Source organism: Rhinoderma darwinii, chromosome 8 (genome assembly GCF_050947455.1).
Source record: "Rhinoderma darwinii isolate aRhiDar2 chromosome 8, aRhiDar2.hap1, whole genome shotgun sequence".
In the NCBI taxonomy this organism is placed as follows: domain Eukaryota; kingdom Metazoa; phylum Chordata; class Amphibia; order Anura; family Rhinodermatidae; genus Rhinoderma; species Rhinoderma darwinii.
The window spans coordinates 106,662,383-106,679,661 of NC_134694.1; the positions used below are offsets into that span (position 1 = coordinate 106,662,383).

Genomic DNA, 17,279 nt, shown 5'->3' on the forward strand with positions numbered 1-17,279 from the left:
ATGTTTGCCTTCTTCATTTTCTTCCTTGGCATCTGCCAGAGTCATGCAGCCAGCTTGGTAAGTTCTACTGAAAATTTTAAGGCAATGTCTATTACTTTCCATGTATTATAGGTCAAAACTCCTTTCAAAACTCAATATTTTGAATACTGAAGAAAAGTATCTAAACCCCTTATACAGATATTTTGGGCCTTAAAGGGGTTATATCATGATCAACATTTATCACCTATCCACAGGATAGATAAAAAATGATTGATCACTTGGGGCCCCACTGTTGGCAACACCCACTGATGTCTGGAACGGGGGTTGTGAACTGCATGACCACAGTGAGAAGAACTTTGATTGGAGCAGCGGACGAGTATGTGTGCTGCCGCTCCATTCAAAGCCTATAGGAATGAAGGAGACAGCCAAGTACAGCGCCTGGTGGCTCCCACCAGTCCCATAGACTTTGAATCGAGCGGCAGGGCACAAGGCTTGAACGCCGCTCCATTCAAGTTGCACTACCTGCAGTGAGGACCCCCATTCTAGTGATCGTGGGGGGCCCAGCTGTGGGGCCCCCAGTGATCAAACATTTATCACCTATCATGTGCATAGGTAATCAATGTTGATCTTTGGATAACCTCTTTAACCATAAAACCTCTTTAACCATAACTTTTTTATTTATCCCTTAAAAAAAAATGTTGTTGTATTTTTTAAAGGCATACGTATTATATATTATGTAACTTTAATTTTTTTTGAGGGGGAGATTGAAAAAATACAGCTATTTTGCTATTGTTTATTGGGTTTTGTTTTTAAGGCGTTCACCATACAGTATAAATAACATGATAACTTTATTCAATATAATTAGAGATACCAAATTTAAATTTGTTTTTTGCACAATAAAAAGGATTATTTGTTTTTGTGTTACCATATGCCAAGAATAAAAACAAATTTTCATTCTTCTACCGATGTAGCTTCATGGGGGCTTGTTTTCTGCAGGACGAGTTGAAGCTTATTGATTGGTACCATTTTGGGTTACATACAACTTTTTCATCAGTTTTTTAATTCCATTTTTCAGGAGGCGGAATGAACTAAAAACAAAAATTCTGATTTTTTTTATGGTGTTCACCATAAAAAGTGATAACATTTATATTTTTGGGTTGTTACAGACACGGCAATATCAATTATGTGTAGTTTTGTTTTTTGGGGGGTTTTTGTTAAATTCCATTCTAAATAATTTTGTAAGGAGAGGGTACAAGAGGCTTAGAAACAACTGCTCTGCAAACAGTATCCATATACTTACCCTCTACACTCCTAAGTCGAGTCCTCTTCAGCTCCAGGCGCAGCGCTGGATTCTGGCGCTGTATATATGCGACGCACCTGGAGCCGATAAGGACCCAAGGAGCCGACTGGAAACGTGGATGGTAAGCATATGGAGTTACTGTAGTGACAGGGGCTCATGTAGTTTCACCTATTAGAAACTATTTAGGCACCAGTTACTACAGTAACTATTTGCAGACGTGGTGCGGGGAGTCATGGAAGTGATATAAAAGTATAGTATGTGTGAAAGAGGCTATAGTGGGTGAAGATTGTGAGGGTGTTAAAACCTTGTGGGTGAAACTACAAAGGGAGGTAAACACTGTAAAAAAATACATTTGGTGTAATCTATAGCCCCCCCCCCCCCCCCCCCCCAACATTACTGAGGAATTGTAAGGCCAGCTGTACAAACAAAAGGAGCTGGCTGCACGGGCTGCTACTGTAGTAATAATGGGAGTTTTTGATTGGGGTCATGGTTCTGCTTCATCTGCAAAGGGGAAAAAATTCCTCAAGATAATTTTAAGGCCCAGTTTGTGGAAGATCCGGCAAGAAGTGAACCTGATCATTTCTAACAATGCATAGCTTCCCTTCATCGACATAATGTCCCATCCCTTGGTTGAAATTGATGGACATACAGTATGTCTTTTTTCAACCGTACTAACCATGTAACTATAGCAAAGGCCACCCCAGCTAACACCACCACCAATCTTGATCAATTGGTACACTAGTTTTATGTTTCACTTCTCATTTGCATTGTAAAATTGAAGACACTTTGCCCATTTTGTATATACCTGTGCCATATAATCCTTCTATAATCAAAAACACCTGAGGAGTTTCCTATTTGCTATATCAAGTGCTCGATAATTGTATTATTAAACACAGTATAAATAGTTAAATGCATATTCTAGAAAATTATGTTATCAATTATTTGGCCCTATAAAACACTGACAGTGTCCCTTTTCAACAGATTGAAAACTTCTCGGGTTCTATGGATGAATTGGCGTCTGTCAATGCTCCGTTGTCCTCCCAGATTCTACATTCCCAGCAGGTCGTTTGGAGTACCTGGAAATATCAAACCGGAACCTGAGTATCACCGTCCAGCAGCAAATCACAAAGGTAAGGATAGATTTTCAGATATTACTTTCACAGTATCCCACTAGAATAGATGTAGATAACTATGGTTAGTACTCCAAACTACAAAAGAATGGTTTCATCATGGCCCAAAGCTACAAATCCATCTTTTTATATGCCCTGGAAGATCTCACTCTGGGAGACCCACAATATCCATGTATTACATGACGCTTACTTCCCAATATTTAACTCCCCAAAGTGCGACATTTAAGTCCCACTCTTGTTTGCCTGGATGGAAACCTGGATGGAAGCAGATGACTGCAGCTCGGCCCTATTCCATGACTGGCATGGACATCCGGTGCCCGGAGGCAGCCAGAGCAGCCGATCGGTGCGGGGTCCGGGTATTGGACCCGCACTGATCATATACTGATGGCCTATCCGGTGGATAGGTCATCAGTTGTCCGGTCATGGTCAACCATCTTTAACACCCAATGTCTTGGGAAGCTCAAAAAATATGGTCCTGCATAATTTTCCAGTGATTCTTTTAGTCCATAATTCTTATTTCCTGTTTGTTTGTTTGTTTGTTTGTTTGTTTGTTTGTTTGTTTTTGCATAAAATGTTCCTTCTTATGGATTTACCTATTGACTTGAATGGATAAATGTATTATATTGTTCCACAAAGTGTCTTTGATATTGCTTTCAATTAACATACGGTCATATTTCTCTACAGATCTACCACTATGAGAGTTCGCTGATTATGTACATGGAGCGACTGTTTAATCTGACCAAACGTGTGGAGGTGATGGAGATGGGAGGTCTCTCATACACTGAGCTGGACTTTGAGCTGGTGAAGTTGGAAATTAAAGAAATGGAAGCTCTGATACTGCAGCTGAAAACCTCAATGAATGGAACCAATGTTCTGGTGGAAGCTCTGTACTTGGAGGTAAGAGAGATGTGGGTAGGAGCAGAGGCTTAACTTGAAGCTCCTGGGCACTAATGTGAAATCTGTAACAAGGCCCCTACCTACCATGTGCCATTTGTAATACTGGTGTTTTCCTATCTGGAATATGGGTCCTTGGGCCCCCTCAGATACCATAGCCCAGGTGTGACTGCTACCTTTACACCCCTATAGCTACTAGAACAACAGGTCAATCAATAGATTTTATAGCAGTCTAGTCTCCTACTGATCCACACAGCTATTTGCAATGCTCCATCGTCTTACATCTCTGCTCCCTTCTAAGTTTAACAAGCCACTTATGCTCTTCACTAGGCCTATGACGTCTGACTCTCACTCTCCCTTATTACATCCTGTCTCACTCTTGTCCGCAGGACTTCTCCTGTGCTGCACCAATTCTGTGAAACTCACTGCCCCAGACCGTTAGACTTTATCCTAAGATTCTGTGCCTCAAAAACTAATTTCTTCAAGGTGGCCGAACTCACATAACCATAGTTCATGGCTTGTACACAGCATGACCTGGTATGTGATATGTTCCTGTGGCAGATCAGGACACATCAAAGTAAATACTAGCATTAGAAAAATGGGATGATAAGATTCTTACATATTTCTATAAGTCTAACATTTAATGTTGAGCAGATTGGGATATTTTACCCAAATTATTATTTAGAATAACCCTTTACAATAGTTAAAGTATATGTGACTGCAAGGTGATCACCGGCTCAGCATATATGTTTCAATGTAATGTGTTGTCTCTTGCAGATTCGTAACATTTCCATCTTGGTGAACCAACTGGAAGTCTATGACAAGAACAATGTTCTAGCGATCAGAAGGGAAATTGCAGCTATACAAAAACGGTTGGAGGATTGTGAAAAGAACCAAACAAAACCAAATCCTAATCCTTCTCTTCCCCCAGCCAACTATGGTGAGTCAGAATAAGTAAACGGTCGCCACATGGTCGAGTAACCCTGTTGTGTGAATGGGGCCTTAGTCAATATATCAAAGTAGTGAGATCAGAACGGCTAAATTCATCATTGTGTTTCTTTGCGGTAGTACCTTCACCCTTTGTTTTAGTAGTTGTAGTTTAGTAGAGAAGAATCAAGAGCCCACTTACACTTGGAGCCGGCCCTGTAATGGGGTATTCTGGTTTCAACAATAAAGATTATTCATTATATAGTTAAAGGGGATTTATTATAATCATTATTTACCATCTATCCACAGGATATGTGATAAATATCTAAACAGCAGGGGTCCGACCACTGGTACCCCGCCGATCCTTGCCATTCCTGGGAGCTCCATAGGAATAGAGTGGTAGTGCACATGCTAGACCACTGCTCAATACATTTCTATTGGGCTGCCAACGCTATCTTCCTATGGGGCTCACAGGAACGGTAAGATAAGCCTGTTCTCGTGGGAGCTCTCAAAAACGAGTAAAACGTAGGACCGCCCCCTAGACAGAGTACCACTGTGGAGATTAGAGAACCTTCCAGAAGGACAACCGTGTCCACAAATGAAGAGTGGTATGCCTTGAGGAAACCAGACAACCCCCGATTGAATATGTCAGGAGAGACTTAAACATAGTCATGCGTCGATGCTTGTAGCATCATATCCATGAGGACTTATAGGGGTTATCCGAGGACTAAAAGTTGCATTGCATTAATATTTTTATTTAAAAAGAAGTCACTTACTAATTTATTTTAATTTAAAATTCGGTACAAAATTGTGCAGTTCAAACCTGGTGAATTTTTCCCAGAAGTCCTGTAGCTTTTCTTATATCGATGACGTGCCGACACGATAGGAAACCCCTGAAAGTCACTGACCAAATGTCGGGAGCAGTGCTGGAATCCCGAGTAAAGCGCTAGCTAATGCTCTGCTCGGGGACTCCAACAATAGGCAGTGTGACAGCCCCTTGCGGTCATGTCATTGATAACACGCCGACACGAACAGCACAGGAAGCACGCCCTCAGTCACGTGGGCTATGTCGGCGCGTCATCAATATTAGAAAAGCTACAGGAATTCCGGGAAAAATTCACCGGGTTTGAACTGCACCATTTAGTACCGAATTTTAAAATAAAGTACATTAGTAAGTGACTTCTTTTTACATAAAAATATTAATGCAATGCTATTTTTGCAATTTTTGGTCCCCGGATAACCCCTTTAAGACTGTAATTGCTGCAAAAAGGTGTCTCAACAAGGTACTGAATGAAGGGTCTGAATACTTGTTATACAGTATGTGATATATATCTTTTTTTTATTTCTAATATCTTTGGATAAAGTTTGAGAAAAAAGCTTTTGCTTTCATTATGGATTGTAATTGTAATTTCTCGTCACACTGACGGCACCAGAGTAGTTTTCGACATTTAAGTACTTCAATTTTTGGGTATATGAAAATATTGCATTTAATTTTGTTCCTTTGTGCAGGAAAATGTGACCATGGAGAAATAGTGAATATCAGCAAACCTCTTGTAGTACAACTGAACTGGCTGGGATTCAACAACAAATATGGAGGATGGGGAAGTGACTCGTCTCTGGGAGCTGACCAAGGAGTTCAATGGGTGGCTCCTCTGAATACGGACGGCAGGATGATGAACACCATTCGTTTCTACAGCTCCTATAATGATCTCTCGATCTACAAACATAGAGAAGAAAAGGTCCTTCAAATCTATACTGGCTACTATGATTACAAAAATTGTGGACAAGGAGGTGGAATGATTATGTTCAACAACTCTCTGTACTATAACTGCTACAACACCCAGAATCTCTGCAAATTGAATATACAGACCAATGCAGTAGAGCGCAGACTTATCGCTGGTGCCGCCTTCAACAATCGGTTTTCATACTCATCATCATCTTGGCAGGATATAGACTTTGCCAGTGATGAAGAAGGTCTTTGGGTCATTTATGCAACTGAAGCAGATGGTGGTAACATTCGCATTAGTAAAGTTAATGCCACTAGTCTTGAGTTGTTGCAAACATGGTCCACTACCCAGTTCAAACGTGGTGTTACCAATGCATTCATGGTGTGTGGCGTCTTGTATGCCACTAGACCCCTCAGTACAAAGAAAGAGGAGATCTTCTATATGTACGACACTAAAACCGGCAAAGAAAGCCATCTGAGCGTACAGTTGGATAAGATGACGGAGAATGTTCAGGGTCTCTCCTACAACCCTAACGATCACAAGCTCTACATGTACAATGATGGTTATCTCGTCACATATGATCTGACTTTCAAGCAACTAACATGAAAAGATTATCGAATTTTATATCAAGAAATTGCCAGAAACAATCAATATGCCAGAGTCTCATGACCTGATGATTCTTGCTTAAAAAGGGTTGTCTGAGATTAGAAAAAGGTTCTCTTTTTTTTCCCCAGAAATAGTCTAACTGCTGTCCATAGGCCGTGTCTGGTATTGCAGTTCATTTCTTTTCAGTTAAATGGAGCTGAGCTGCAATACCAGACACAACCTGTGGAAAGAGTGGAGCTGTTTCGGGGGGGGGACAGACCTTGTTGATATCTATTATCTATGAAGATACTGGATACGAGAGCTTTGATCTAAGAAAATACACAATCCTGATAATTTTATATATAATAATATTTACCAATAATCACTGGATTTATTTTCTTGCAAATAAAAGTAACTGATATCGCAGTCTGGTTTGTCAAGTTATGTTCATGTAGATTAAAAAGGAATAATAGTTAATTAAATGTCTAACTGACAGATTCTTTGGTTATCATCACATAAACAGATTAAGAGCTTTTAGACAGGAATGACATATGCTGAAATGGTCTAAAGCAGGTCCAATTCTATAAACTTAAAGGGAATGTCGAGCTTTGCAACATTTTATTTTTATTTTTACAATGTATCTAAAATAAATAATTGGAGCAACTTTGCATATAGTCTTAAATAAAAATCTTGTACCGCTCTGTGTCTACAGCTCCTTTGCAGAGCGATGTATCTCCATGGTAACAGACTACATATAAGCACTGTGTAGTCTGATCCCGCAGTCATACTCCCTTCCATCTGTCCTCTAGGCAGGTGCGTAAGAATTCATAGGGCCTTATAGCGGTATGAAATGGGCTCACATCACCTAGTGACAGAAAATGAAACAGCAACATAAGTAGCAATAATTAAAAGGTATGGATAATAGCGTCATATATCAGAAAAGACACATAGTAGTGAAACATAGCAGAAAGGGACCCACTTGTTATTCCCCACAAAAAAGAACAATGTTCTTGCACTTAAGTGGGCCTCTTTAACCTCTGGGCCTCTACGATGGCTGCTAGGGCTATATTTACGCCTGTGAGTAGAGGACAGATAGAAGCGAGTATGACAGCAGGATCAGACATGGTCATTACTTTCCATGGAGACACAGAGGTCTGCACAGTAGATGTAGACACAAAATGATTTTTAATCAAGACTATGCCTTGTACTTTTTAATACATAAACAATTACAATGATTAAAGTGCCATGAAAAATCCATTGGAAAAAACACATTGAATGATATATAAACGGACTATCCAGCAGCTAGGCATGCAGGGCAGTGTAGTTCAGTCATGACCTAATCGACAGAGTGACTGCAATGTAGATGATTTATACTCCTATCAAAAGTCATTGCAGTGCAACCTCGTGAAGTAGAACTTGAAATAATTCTAAGGCTACATTCACGGAAAAGGGAAAAATGGCTGTGTGACGGACATTTTTTTAATGGCCATCACATGGCCATTTTCAGAACAATGTAGTTCTATCGCTGTATTCACACTGGCCGTCAAAAAAATAGGACATGTTCGACCGGTTTCACGGCCAGACGGACCCTATAAAACTCGGATCCGTTTTTAAAGGCCATTTTTCAGGAATCAATCCTCGTGACTGCCGTTAAAAAACTGATCCTGGCCCTGACAAGAGGACACTTTAAGCGCTGAGCCTGGGGGAAGCCTGTGACGTCGCTGTCCATATATGGACAGTGATGTCAGAGCTTTCAGCTATGGAGTCCCCGGCCAGAGCATCACAAGCTCTCTCACAGTTGACTCCTGTCTTAGGTAAGCCCTTGACGTCACTGCCCATATATGGACAGTGACGTCAGGGGCTCCTCTTGGAGCGGAGTCCCTGGCCAGAGCGTTGCAAACACTCTGGCTGCGGATTCCACCCCTAGAGGGAGCCCCAATGGTGCTATCTACAGGCAGTAGCGTTATCTAGAGGGGGTGACGCTATCTTAAAGGGGTGTGTGGCACAATCTACATGGGCAATGCGGTACTATGTATGTGGGCACTGGCACTTTATATGTGGGCACTGTGGCCCTATGTTGGCACTGTGGCACTATCTACAGTGGGCACTGTGGTACTATGTGAGCACTGGCACTATCCTTGTGGGCACTATCTACAGTGAGCACTGTGGCACTATGGACACTGTGGTGTTTTCAGGGGGTTGTGATAAAAAAAACTGACAAATGAAAGCAATCCATATATTTAACAGCCATCAAAAACGGATGGCAAACGGATGACATATGGCCATTAAAAACGAACAGACGGACAGGAAATGGATGAAAATTTGGGAAGCCAGGGTCACGTGTGGTCTGTCAGAGCAGCTCACCCTCTATGTCATCCGTATACCCCAATAGGACATATGAACGGGGGTTCTTGTCATGAGACAACCCCTTTATTGATTAGAAATTTATTTACTTATAACAATCTGTTACATGATAACAAAGGGGCCCAAGCCACACGCGGTGATTTTTAGGGAGATTTAATACATATCTGTTGCACCTTTGGGGAACTCTTTATGAACAGCGATAGCACCATGTCAGTTGCGCCTGTCTTTGTAAATGTTCAAGGACAATCTTGGTTGGTCAGTAACACTATATACCATTAGAACCTCAATCACAATAATCTAGGGAACTGTGGAGAACCTGTGACAACCTGGAAGTTTCTAGTAGTTTTCATTAAAAGGGTTGTCCGGGCACGGACTACTGATGACCTATCCACAGGATAGGTTATCAGTATATCATCGGTGCGGGTCCGACGCCCAGACTACGCGCCAAACAGCTATATCGGCTGCATCCGGGCACCGAATGTTATGCAGGGTATGCAGTGTTCGATGCGGGAAGCAGTTGGATACGTACACTGCATAGCGGCTGTGCTACAGAACTGCCACTCTGCTCCTATTCACTTTAATAGAAGCAGAGCTGCAGTACTGCAGCTCGGCCGCTACACTGTGACCAGAGCCATCTGTTTCCGGCATGGATGTCCGGTGCTCAAAGACAGTCGGTGCAGCTGATCGGTGCAGGTTCTGGGTGTCGGACCCCCACCGATCATATACTGATGACCTATCCTGGGTAGGTCATCAGTTGTCCCGTACAACCCTTTTAAGAAATAAGATAATTAAAGCGTAAGCACTAAACATATTATCCAATACTGCCATAAAGAATCTGAAGATTTGGTCCTAATGGCTGTAGGAGAACCAGAGGACAATGACCTCAATAGACCTCAGTGTGAATATTAGCTATATCTGGAAGATTGTCTCTGAGATGTTAGTACAGATTGTGTTCTCCATGGTGTCATATTCTCCAGTTCATGATATAAATTCCCTGTTCGGTGGAGATTTCCTGCTAAGTGTCTCAATATTTATCAGCTAATCATCGTTATATAACGGCTGAACAATGAGATGTTTGGTCTAGAGCTGAAGAATTATGTTACAGAATACACCCGGCTAATGTATCATGGATTGAGGGAATTCTAGGAAGAGAGATAGAGGGGTCAAAGTCTTTAGGATTCGACAAAGACAGACAGAGGAGTCAGATTATGAACCCACAGACAGGAAAGTATTCATGAAAAGTGGTGCAAAGTATCTACTACATTCTCACCCATGGTGGTTGTAAATTGGACATATATACCGTAAATGCCCTATTACACGGGCCAATGATCTGGCAAATGAGCGTTCATATGAACTCTCGTTCCCGATCATTGCCCTGTGTAATGAGGGCAACGATCCGCCGATGAACGAACTGATCTGCTCTTTTATGCAGAATTTAAAAAATCATCGTTGTCTGCAGTACATCTCTCTGTGTAATTAGGGAGATGCGCTGCCGACATGATGGAAATGTATGGGCACGAGCAATCGGAGTAACGAGTGCTCGTCCCTATACATATCCACTCATTGTTCCGCGTGATAGAAGTAAAGGATCGCCAATCAACGAGCTGTCTCGTTGATCGTCGCTCGTTTACATGGCCCATGTAATAGTACCCTAAGTCACAATTTTTTTAATCACTGGGGCAATCAAAATTAAACTAAAAAATATATATTTGCAATGCCTCAAAAATAAAAAATAAGCAACATAGTCTTGATTAAAATTATCTTATTGCAGCAACTGCAGGGGAAATTCATTCAAATAAATGGCCAACCACGTAATACATGGACAGGCTAGTTCTGCCAGAGCGGGAGCTGCTTTGTCACTCACCGCTCTGGCTCATAGATGGGGTTCCCAAGCAAGAGACCCACTTATCACTTAATAGGGCGAATGGAAAACATTCTGCAATAGGTTCTAGATTGGGCTTCATAGCAGTATGATTTACAAGGGTCTTGTGTCTTGAGCCCCTCAGTTCGTCTTCTCCTTTTCGTTGTTTTTTATATTTTTTTTTTTCTTGTTGACTTGACATAAATATTAGGTCTCATGCATGCAGCTGAGTCAAGTCCATGGAGGCTGCGGGGAGGCACATGGAGCCCTGCCCTAATGCCATAGACAGAGATGTTGGATTGATACGGAAACATTCGTAGGTACAGTAGGACCCAAAAAACCTTCTATTGGGGCCATAACTCAGAAGTTGAACCGAGACATAATACGGTAGTGTGCATGAACCCTTTCTGCTACAAAAAAGTGCTGTAAAGTGGCGCAAATTGAGAATGAATGAAAGAAAACCTAATCCCCATTATGTGATTTACAGGAATAAGACAATGCACAGAACAATGGTCACCATCAATGATGGGGGGTATATTGCAATATTTATAAAACCATGACATTATGTGCTATAATCCCTGATACTTATCACCATACACCCATAATCCTACTTTCTACAAACAGTCCATTGTTACGAGCTTACAGCACCCTGTAATCATCCCAAATACATCATTTGAGGATCAAGATAACATAGCTGTAATAAAGCGGGGTGGGGGCACCGGAGTGTGCTGGGGGCTCAGCATCTATCTATATAAATCATAGCACTTTGGACCTAAAGCACTGTCGGTTTATCCTAAATGAAGATGTATCTCTGTCTCTTGACACTGGTTCTGCTCCATGGCGCTGCTGGATTTGTGAGTATAAGTATTCTTTCTTTTATCAAAACTTTTTAGAACTTTTTTGGGCATTTAAATATGAACATTGGCCACCCCCGTCTATATACATATCTATCTATCTATCTATGTGTGTGTGTGTGTGTGTGTGTGTGTGTGTGTGTGTGTGTGTGTGTGTGTGTGTGTGTGTGTGTGTGTGTGTATGTAATGTCACACCTGCATAGGCAGGCTCCCAATCTATATGGCCTAAAATACCTCAGCCCTTCCAAAATACGGCCGTGATGTTTGTCGTCATCACTACAGTCTTAGAGGCTGACCAAGAGTTTCCCATGATGCCCACATCGCTGAGTATATGTTGCTGATCCTATTGTTTCAGACATTGGGAATAATCTATTAGTCCTAAAACAGTCTTATAAAGGGGAGCTCAAGTCCATCATGGTAGAACATGTTTGCATGTATGGTATTATCAGCCGCATGTTCTCATATTGAATAGGTATCAGATCACCCAACTAACAGAGGGGGATAAGGGTTTAATGTCTGTGTCTGCCTTTAGGTATTTGAAGATAGTTTTTTCAGGTTTGGCCACATAGATGTGACTGTATATACACCCTGGTAGACGTAATAGGGTAAATAGATAAGTTCAGAATTGTGTGCTGATTCATTTCTTAATATATTTCTACAGCGGCCAAAGCTCGGTTTTTCCGATACAGAGCTCCAAATCTCCTGTATGATAACATTTTGTCTGCCTGCAGGCACCACTAGAGGGAGCTTATGAGCTTACTGCATACTGTTTTATTATAGAGTTCCATGTATAAACAGTATGCAGTCAGCTCCTAAGCTCCCTCTAGTGGTGCCTGCAGGAACCAATCATTTTATTATTTAACTCTATGTCTATACAGGGAATATGGAGCACTGTATCAGAAAAACGGAGCTCCGACTGCTATAAAGATATATTAGCAAATTATTCAGGAGAGAATGTTAGACCTAAAAATGACATGTTGTTAAAAAATATAGATCCACTTTAAGGTGGAGGAGTGTGATGACTTAACCAGGTTTTTGTCACATTTAAACCTTGTTTGGGGCTCCCAGTTTCATCAAGCAAGGATTTAGGGAACTTTAGATCACCTCATCTCACTCTTCTTGCAAGAAGAGGAATATAAGGGTAGGAGGTGGGACTAACAAGGATTGAGTCCATCTTTCTCAGGACAGAAGGGATCTAGAAAGGTAAACCAATACGAGGAAGGGGCCCTATTTAGACTTTTGCTATGTGATCCCTTAATTTGTTTATACACCCCTGAACCTATACAATAATGTCGTTTACCTATACATGTCTATTGATTACATTGCTCAGTTTACACATCTTGACTATTTACCTATACATGGTGTTTGCACCACACAGTATAATAATGCAGACCTGCGTGATGCGCAATCTATGGATATATTATAAACATCAGGGCTACCCAGGAAAATATCCGTGAACTTTTCGCTATTTTGGGCTTCGTGAAGTGTGCTGACATACTCAGTACTGCTGTATATTGAAGCATGTTCCTGTAATGTGAGAAGGGGAATGTCCATTCAGATATATAGGGATTTGCATAGTCAAATATTTATTGCACCTTACAAAATTTTGCCAAAATCAATCTACTACTTTTGCAACATTGGTGGATTCTCTTTTGATGTTTTTTGGATGGAGTAGATCATATTATGTAAAAATCCATTAATATTTATAGAAAAATTATACAAATATATTCAGTACACTTTATGACTGCTGTAAATCGTTCCAATAAGATTCTTATAACTACCTGATATGAACAGAACCTATGGCATACCTGCCAAGAGTCTCATTTATTGACAGTCCCACGAACCGGACCGTAAAGAGAGCGGGGCTACTTCAAATTAGTGTTAAATAGAGGCATTTCTTGTATTACTAGATAGAACAGAGCGGGTCTGACCTTTGCGGCAAATTAAAAAAAATATATATTTTTTTTAAGTGTTTTGGGCTAAAATCATTTTTGTAATAGGTTTTAATAAAGAGTTCTGAATCGTCTGTGTTCTGCAGCCTGCGTGTTTGCTAATACATAGAGCAGCAGGCTGTAGATCGGAGCAGTTGATCGGTGCGGGGTCCGGATGTCAGATCACCACTGTTCATATACTGATGACCTATCTCGTGGATTGGTCATACGTATGAAAAACCAGTCCGTGCCTGGACAACCCCTTTAAGATGCATTGGTAGCCATGCCCCTTTCTGCTAAGCTCCATCCCCTTTATTTAAAGTGGTGAGAGCGAGGGGAACGGCCAAAAAAGATGCAATTTTTGGGAGTTTTGGGCCATTTGCAACATTTCTACTCCAGAAAAGGCGTAGAATCATTGTTAGCTTTCCCCCACTGACTATAGGGGCAAGTGATTGCATTGTTTCTATATAGGAGCACAAGAACAGGTCTGCTAATAGTGTTTGCCTGCAGAGGGAGCTCACTGCATAGAGATTTTTACAGCTCCCCCGTCAAAGGGGTTTTCCAGTCATAAAAAATTGATGGCCTATCCTTATTTCTTTTACTGCTCACACTGTGAATCGCCGACAAACTTGTAGCAGTGGTTCACAGTATTACATTATTCACTTCAATGGGAGAAGGCTGTAATACTGTGAACCGCCGCTACAAGTGTGTCGACGATTCACAGTGAGCAAGTAGAAATGAAGGAGCGCTCATGCCAGGACTTGGACCCCGACCGATCACATATTGATGGCCTATCCTGAGGAAAGGCCATCAATTTTTTTGGAACTGGAAAACCCCTTTAAGTTCAATACTAGTTGAATAAATTTTTTTATGCAGTTAGCTCCCCCTATTGGTGGCTGAAGGTAGACAGAATTTTATCATTTAACTCAATGGCTGTAGGAAGGGAAGTAGAAGATTTTGAGCTCTGTAATAGTAAAACGGAACTCCGACCATGTAAAGATACAATATGGAATAAATAAGCACATAATCCCAGCTTTGGGACCCGAACCTATCTCCAGAACGGGCGTCATGCGACCTCCATCGCACCTGGTGAAGCAGCTGCTGGATCCAGATGGAGAATGAATGGAGAGGTGGCCATGCACGTGAGCGACTCCCACCATTCATTTCTATGGGAGTTACAGAAACAGCCAGCTGGGTGACCCTAGTTCTGGAGAGGAGCTTGGACCCACATCTATCACACATTTATAGAATATCAGATCTACCGGAAGACATATTGCAAGACAAGGACCTAATGATTTTTTTACTGGAAACTCGGTCGGGAAACATCATCCAACCTCTGAAAACAGAAAACCAACTTCACATCCGTCTCCCACAGTGACTTCAAAAATATGGCTGCCTGCAAGAAGAAAAAACGGAAAATCTGTGGTACGTTCCTTTGCCTTCTTTGCTACAACCAAAACCATGTTGCAATGCACAGTGATGCTGAGTATTTCTGCACACTTCCAGCCATGTGATTGGTAAAGAAAATATATTTCACCTTTAATCAATTAAAATGTTTGATGCCATAGACTCTAATAAGAACAATTTAGAATAGGATTCAACAAAATGAACAATTTCACCAACCTGGATGTGGTTGGAAGTGCTAGGAAATACTCAGAATGGCTATGATGTTATACTGGCAAAAACTTACCTAAATTTTTGGAAATTGTTTAAAAGGGGAAATCCAGTCAAAATTATCTAGTGATATGTGACAGATACATGCGAGAAGATAATATTGATTAAGTCTGTGGCCTCACACACCACTCAGGATAATTGGGTTGTAGGGCTTAAATTGCTTTGGCGCTGCTTGAAGATTTGTGCTAAGCCTTGTTCACATGGTGCACAAAAAAACAACAACGTGTAAGCGTGTAAAAAACACTAGCGTTTTTGTAAAGTGCTTTTTAAAATACAGGTGTTTTTGACGCGTTTTGGACGTGTTTTCTGATACGTTTTGAGCGCGCTTTCGGCTCTTTTTTTGGCGCGTAATTAGATCTGCCATTGACTAGGCGAATTATGCGCTTTTTGGTGCGTTTTACGTGCCAAAGAATTGCCCTGACGCTTCTATTTTTACGCGACGCATTTTTTAAATACGCTCGCGTAAAGAAAAACACGTCGTATTCAATAACAATGTGCTTTCCCATTGATATCAATGGGAAGCTTAAATCAGAAGCAATTCTGGCTCATAGAGGGGTCCCAGAGCGGGGATCTCCCTCTCCGACATCAATATGCCCTAACAGGGCATACGGAGATGGGTTATCTTCATGAGACAAGCCCTTTAATTATGGTTTGTGTGTCTGGTTTGAATACATGAATACCAGATGCTTATCAATATACAATATATCCAAATACCCTGATATGAATGCTGAGTATTTATATTGGATATTCGTGTGTTAATGAGTAAAGCGGCGTTGTCAGGTCTCTAATGTTTCCCTATATAAAGGAAACAAATGATACAGGGTGAGAGGCTGAGCTCAAGGATATATCGTTTTCTAGTATTTTTGTATTTCCCTGTTTTTATGTAATAATCTGTATAAATGCTGCCAGGACTCATAGAGAAAGCCTGTGAGTCCTGCTCACCCCGCCCATCCAGTGATTGACAGCTCTCCCTGTATACACACTCATACAAGAAAAGCTGTCAATCACTGTGTGTGGGCGGGGGGAGCAGGACTCACAGGCTTTCTCTATGAGACCTGGCAGCATTTATACAGATAATTACATGAAAGTACTGAATCCAATCATAGAAAACTATGTTTATATTGCTAAGGTCCGCTTACATCGCCCAACATGGGCCGTGTAAACGAGCGCCGATCAACAAGACAGCTTGTTGATCGGCGCTCATTTGCTCCTTTCACAAGGAGCTATGTATGGGAAGGAGCGCTTGTTACTACGATCGCTCGTCCCCATGGATTTCCATCATGTCGGCAGCGCGTCCCCCTGTTTACGCAGAGAGATGTGCTGCCGATAACGATAATATTTCTTGCAGCATAAACTATACTATCAGTGGAGTTTGCTCGTTCATCGGCTGATCGTTGCCCTGTTTGCCCGATAATCGGCCCGTATAAAAGGGTGTCCTATGCTAGCCTGTCTGAGAGAAGCAGATGATCGATAGAGGGGGGAGATGCTAAGCCTCTTGTCTATCCTATGCTAGACTCACATAGCGTAGCATAAGACACCCACTGATCGACTTTAATGAGATAGACAGACCCATAGCACATTCACAGCAGGACACCAGTGGGCACTCAAAGTATTACATAGATAAACATAATGAAACAGAAATCTGTCAACAGCCACTTGTTGACAGTTTCCACTTAGCAACAGATTTTTTTTTTTCTTTACACCACGCAGAGTAAAAATTAGGTTAAAACCGTACAATGAAAAAATAGTGATGAGGATATGTTACAAAGATGCTAGAGCAAGGGAAAGGTGGGGCTTTAAAGGTTTAGCCGCCGTTTCATTGCAATCCTCTACATGAATTTCTTTTTTTTTTCTCTTTTTTCTGCATGCAGAGAATTGGCCATTCTGACTCCAACAGTACGCAGCAGTCCGTGGGCTGGAATATCCCAATCGACAAACTCCCTTTGAGAACAAGACACAAGGCTTTAATGTGAACTGAAATAATAACACTTGTATTTCTCTCTTTCTCTTTTGTTTTCAATCTCTTTCTTTACAGATGGGAAATATTCTATTA

At 41.3% G+C, this 17,279-nt stretch overlaps 1 long non-coding RNA gene and 1 pseudogene across 4 annotated transcripts in view; one reads left to right on the forward strand and one right to left on the reverse strand.

Moving 5' to 3' along the window:
* Positions 1 to 6,631, forward strand: LOC142659763 (olfactomedin-4-like; annotated as a pseudogene).
* Positions 5,611 to 17,279, reverse strand: part of LOC142659764 (uncharacterized) — a 20,793-nt gene continuing 9,124 nt past the window's right edge. For 3 of the 4 annotated variants that reach the window (XR_012850370.1, XR_012850368.1, XR_012850369.1), the window contains exons 4-6: positions 14,841 to 14,948; positions 7,239 to 7,407; positions 5,611 to 5,947 (exon numbers count right to left, since the gene is read on the reverse strand). This is a non-coding gene — a long non-coding RNA (uncharacterized LOC142659764). The remainder of the gene's footprint in view (positions 5,948 to 7,238; positions 7,408 to 14,840; positions 14,949 to 17,279) is intronic. The other variant, XR_012850371.1, reaches the window with a different exon arrangement.